Source organism: Zea mays, chromosome 2 (genome assembly GCF_902167145.1).
Source record: "Zea mays cultivar B73 chromosome 2, Zm-B73-REFERENCE-NAM-5.0, whole genome shotgun sequence".
In the NCBI taxonomy this organism is placed as follows: domain Eukaryota; kingdom Viridiplantae; phylum Streptophyta; class Magnoliopsida; order Poales; family Poaceae; genus Zea; species Zea mays.
In genome coordinates, this window is record NC_050097.1 from 237,269,365 (window position 1) to 237,275,364 (window position 6,000).

Here is a 6,000-nt window from a genome sequence, read left to right on the forward strand (position 1 = left end):
GTACTGGAGTGACATACCTTTGCTATATTCATATGCATTCATTCTGGACCCTAGAGCTAAGATGAGAGGTTTTTTTAATGTGTTGCATTTACTTGGTGACTGCACTAGGTGTGAGTACAGTACATATTATGCTGATGTCAAAAATGAATTGTATAAAATGTTTACTAAATATGAGACTAAGTTTGGTGCAGTTAGGGCTCAAAGGGCTGCTCAGCCTTCTATTCATACAGGTAAAAAAACAAGCTTGGGGAAGAATATTTGGAGATTCTAGTTCAGGTGTTGTTGGTCCTCCCCCTATCTCTACCCCTTCTGCTTCATCTTCCTCTGCTATTTATGAGCTCTCAGCCTACTTAGACAGTGACAATATCACTTCTTATGAGGATGATTTTGATATACTTCTCTGGTGGCGTGACCACAAGCTAACATATCCAGTTTTGTCCATAATGGCAAGGGATATTATGTCTGTTCCTGTATCTACTGAAAGGGAAATAGGGTAAAACCTTTTCCTAAATGATTTTGGTGGTTGAATTGCCCAACACAAACAATTAGACTAACTAGTTTGCTCTAGATTATAAGTTCTACAGGTGCCAAAGGTTCAACACAAACCAATAAAAAGTCCAAGATACGGTTTAAAAAGAAAGGAGCAAAACCAACCGAATGCTGCCCTGGTCTGGCGCACCGGACTGATTAGTCTACCACCAGACAGTGTCCGGTGCACCAGGGTGGATCAACTCGAACTCGCCACCTTCGGGTTTCTGGAAAAGCCACTCCACTATAATTCACCGGACTGTCCGGTGTGCCAAGCGGAGCAACGGCTACAGCGCCAATGGTCGTCTGCAAAAGGTGAACAGTGAGCTACAGTGCGCGAACAGTTCGCGCAGAGTCAGAGCAGGCGCAAGAAGACGCACCGGACTGTCTGGTGGCCCAGTCTGTCAGAGCTCCAATGGTCGAACCCTAACGGTTGGGTGACGTGGCTGGCGCACCAGACTGTCCGGTGGCACACCGGACTATCCGGTGCGCCCATCGACAGACAGCCTCCCCAACGGTCATTTTGGTGGGTGGGGCTATAAATACCCCCAACCACCACCACTTCAAGGCAATCCAAGTTTTCAGCCATTGCATTCAATACAAGAGCTCTAGACTTCACTCCAAGACACAAACAAGAGATCAAATCCTCTCCCAAGTCCGGAATCACTCCAAACAATTAGTGACTAGTGAGAGAGAGATATTTGTGTTCATTTGAGTTCTTGTCGCTTGGATCGCTTTTCTTCTTCTCATTCTTGTTCTCAACACCTTTGTAATCAAAGCAAGAGACACCAAGTTGTGGTGGTCCTTGTGGGGTCTAAGTGACCCAATTGATTGAGGAGAAAAGCTCACTCGGTCTAGGTGACCGTTTGAGAGAGGGAAAGGGCTGAAAGAGACCCGGTCTTTGTGACCACCTCAATGGGGAGTAGGTTTGCAAGAACCGAACCTCGGTAAAACAAATCATCGTGTCATTTGCTCCATTTCTTTGGTTGATTTGTTTTCACCCTCTCTTTCGGACTTGACTTTATTTCTAACGCTAACCCCGGCTTGTAGTTATGCTTAAAGTTTATAAATTTCAGATTTGCCTATTCACCCCCCTCTAGGCGACTTTCAATTGGTATCAGAGCCCGGTACTTCATTAGAACCTAACTGTTCAAAGTGTTGTCGGGATATCACGCCAAGAGGGAGATGGTGACCGACGAGAAGCCCGCCACAAGCCACGGGAAGGCTCCATCAAAGGAGTCCGGCAACAAGAAAAGGGAGGAATCACCTCCCCGCGTTAAGTCACACCGGAGTGGCGACAAGAAGAAGAAAATGAAGAAAGTGGTCTACTACGAGACCGATTCTTCATCGCCTTCCACCTCCGGCTCCAACACGTCATTCGTCACTTCTAAGCGCCATGAGCGCAAGAAGTTTAGTAAGATCTCCTTACGCTATCCTCGCATTTCCAAACGCACTCCTTTACTTTCCGTCCCACTAGGGAAACCACCGGTTTTTGACGGTGAAGATTATTGTATGTGGAGTGATAAAATGAGGCACCATCTAACCTCACTCCATGCTAGCATTTGGGACATTGTTGAGTTTGGAGCGTAGGAACCATCCGTGGGGGATGAAGGCTATGACTCGGACGAGGTAGCCCAAATCCAGCACTTCAACTCCCAAGCCACTACTATACTCCTCGCCTCTCTAAGTCGAGAGGAGTATAGTAAGGTGAGAGGGTTGAAGAGTGCCAAATAGATTTGGGACGTGCTCAAGACCGCGCACGAAGGAGATGAGGTGACCAAGATCACCAAGTGGGAAATGATCGAGGGGGAGCTCGGTCAATTCATGCTCAACCAAGGGCAGGAGCCACAAGCCATGTACAACCGGCTCAAGACCTTGGTGAACCAAGTGCGCAACCTCGGGAGCACCAAATGGGATGACCATGAAATGGTCAAGGTTATTCTAAGATCACTCATTTTTCTTAACCCTACACAAGTTCAATTAATTCGTGGTGATCCTAGATACAAGCTAATGTCTCCCGAGGAGGTTATAGGAAAGTTTGTGAGCTTTGAATTGATGATCAAAGGCTCCAAACAAATCATCGAGCGCGGCGCCACCTCCACACCCAAAGTGCAACTCGTCGCATTCAAAGCGACGGAGGAGAAGAACGAAGAGTCTACATCAAGTAGTCTCCCCATCGACGCCTCCAAGCTCGACAACGAGGAAATGGCGCTCATCATCAAGAGCTTCCGCCAAATCCTCAAGCAAAGGAGGGGGAAGGATTACAAGCCCCGCTCCAAGAAAGTTTGCTACAAGTGTGGTAAGACCGGTCATTTTATTGCTCAATGTCCATTATCTAGTGATGGTGATAGGGGCGACGACAAGAAGGGAAAGAGGAAGGAAAAGAAGAGATATTACAAGAAGAAGGGCGGCGATGCCCATGTGTGTCGGGAATGGGACTTCGATGAGAGCTCCACCGACTCCTCCTCCGACGAGGACACCGCCAACATCACCGTCAACAAAGGTCTCCTCTTCCCCAATGTCGGCCACAAATGCCTCATGGCAAAAGACGACAAAAAGAAGAAGGTAAAATCTAGAGCTTCCACTAAATATGCAACATCTAGTGATGAGGCTAGCTCTAGTGATGATGAGGATAATTTGCTTAGCCTTTTTGCCAACTTAAACATGCAACAAAAAAACTAAATGAATTGATTAGTGCTATTCATGAGAAGGATGAACTCTTGGATAGCCAAGAGGACTTCCTTATTAAGGAAAATAAGAAGCATGTTAAAGTTAAAAATGCTTATGCTCAAGAAGTAGAAAAATGTGAAAATTTGACTAGTGAGCTAAGCACTTGCCATGACACTATTTCCAACCTTAGATTTGAGAATGCTAAATTGATTGCTAAGGTTGAGAAGTTAAATGTTTGTGATGATTCTTTTGCCAATCTTAAAAATGATAATGCTAGTTTACTTGCTAAGATTGACAAATTAAATGAATCAATTTATTGCCTTAAGATTGAGAATGATAAATTAATTTCTAAGGCTAAAGATTTGAATGTTTGCAATGTTTCTATTTCCAATCTTAGAAATGAAATGAAATGTTACATGCTAAGATTGATGAATTAAATGCTTGCAAACCTTCTACATCTAGTGTTGCTCATATTTCTATTTGTACTAGATGTAGAGATATTAATGTTGATGCTATTCATGATCACCTAGCTTTAATTAAACAACAAAATGATCACATAGCACAACTAACTAGCAAAATTAATGAGCATGAAATAGAAAATGAAAAATTTAAATTTGCTAGAAGTATGCTTTATAGTGGGAGACGCCCTGGCATTAAGGATGACATTGGCTTCCAAAAGGGAGACAATGTCAAGCTTAATGCCCCTAAGAGATTGTCTAACTTTGTTAAGGGCAAAGCTCCCATGGTTCAGGATAACGAGGGCTATATTTTATATCCTGCTGGTTATCTCGAACATAAGATTAGGAGAATTCATTCTAGGAAGTCTCACTCTGGCTTTCATCATGCTTTTATGTATAAGAGTGAGACATCTAGTTCTAAGCAATCCACTCATGTTAAATTGCCTAAAAAGAAATCTCCTGTTGCATCAAATGAGCCAAATGTTTCATTTAAGACTTTTGATGCATCTTATGTTTTAACTAACAAATCAGGCAAAATAGTTGCCAAATATGTTGGGGGCAAACACAAGGGCTCCAAGACTTGTGTTTGGGTACCCAAGGTGCTTGTTTCTAATGTCAAAGGACCCAAGACCGTTTGGGTACCTAAGAACAAGGCCTAAACTTGTTTTGTAGGTTTATGCATCCGGGGGCTCAAGTTGGATAATTGACAGCGGGTGCACAAACCACATGACAGGGGAGAAAAGGATGTTCTCCTCATATGAGAAAAACCAAGATCCCCAAAGAGCTATCACATTCGGAGATGGAAATTAAGGTTTGGTCAAAGCACTTGGTAAAATTGCTATATCACCTGACCATTCTATTTCCAATGTTTTTCTTGTAGATTCTTTAGATTACAATTTGCTTTCAGTTTCTCAATTATGCAAAATGGGCTACAATTGTCTTTTTATGGATATAGGTGTTATTGTCTTTAGAAGAAGTGATGATTCAATAGCATTTAAGGGAGTACTCGAGGGTCAGCTATACTTAGTTGATTTCAATAGAGCTGAACTCGATACTTGCTTAATTGCTAAGACTAATATGGGTTGGCTCTGGCATCGCCGACTAGCTGAAAGGGAAATGTGCCCTTGGGCCATTTCTAAGTATTTTGGTGATTGAGTGCCAACACAAGTGCTTAAATGTGAATCTATGCCCATGGATGAACAAAGTGCAAATCACAAGTAAAGGTATGTTTCTAAGCCTCAGTACATTGGTTTTGTGTACTAATATATTTGTCTAAGTGTTAGAAACAGAGAGAAGAAGAACAGGAGAAAACGAGTCAGAGAAGAGTTGGTTGTGTACAGCCAAAGGGCTGTTTCGGTCTGGAGCACCGGACTGTCCGGTGGTGCACCGGACAGTGTCCGGTGCGCCAGGCTGACTCGGCGCGAAGTGGCCGCTCTCGGGAATTCGCCGACGGCGTACGGCTAAAATTCACCGGACTGTCCGGTGTGCACCGGACTGTCCGGTGAGCCAACGGTCGGCCGAGCCAACGGTAGGCCGCGGAATCTGCGCGCGACACGTGGCCGGGCCAACGGTCGGAAGGGGGCACCGGACTGTCCGGTGTGCACCGGACATGTCCGGTGCGCCAACGGCTCCCAGATCTGCAACGGTCGGCTGCGCTGTTTAAGGAAGGAAATCGGGCACCGGACAGTGTCCGGTGTGCACCGGACTGTCCGGTGCACCCGACGACAGAAGGCAAGGATGGCCTTCCAGATTTGTTCTCAACGGCTCCTAGCTGCCTTGGGGCTATAAAAGGGACCCCTAGGCGCATGGAGGAGGACACCAAGCATTCCTACAACATTTCTAAGCACCAAGACATCGATCTCGCGCATTCGTTTCATTGTGATAGCATATAGAGCTCTTGTGGAGTTGTGTACTCTTTGAGTTGTGTTGCGAGCTCTTATTGCTGCTTGTGTGCGTGTTGCTCTGATCTTTTGAAGTCTTGTGTGTGTTGCTCATTCCCTCCCTTACTCCGTATTTCTTTGTGAATCTTAAGTGTAAGGGCGAGAGACTCCAAGTTGTGGAGATTCCTCGCAAACGGGATATTGAAAGGCAAAGCAAAACACCGTGGTATTCAAGTTGGTCTTTGGACCACTTGAGAGGGGTTGATTGCAACCCTCGTCCGTTGGGACGCCACAACGTGGAGTAGGCAAGCATTGGTCTTGGCCGAACCACGGGATAAACCACTGTGTTCTCTCTGTGTTTGATCTCTTGTGGTATTGTGTTTTGTTGAGACTCCTCTCTAGCCACTTGGCAATAATTGTGCTAACACTTAACAAGTTTTTGGTGGTTATAAATTTAAGTTTTA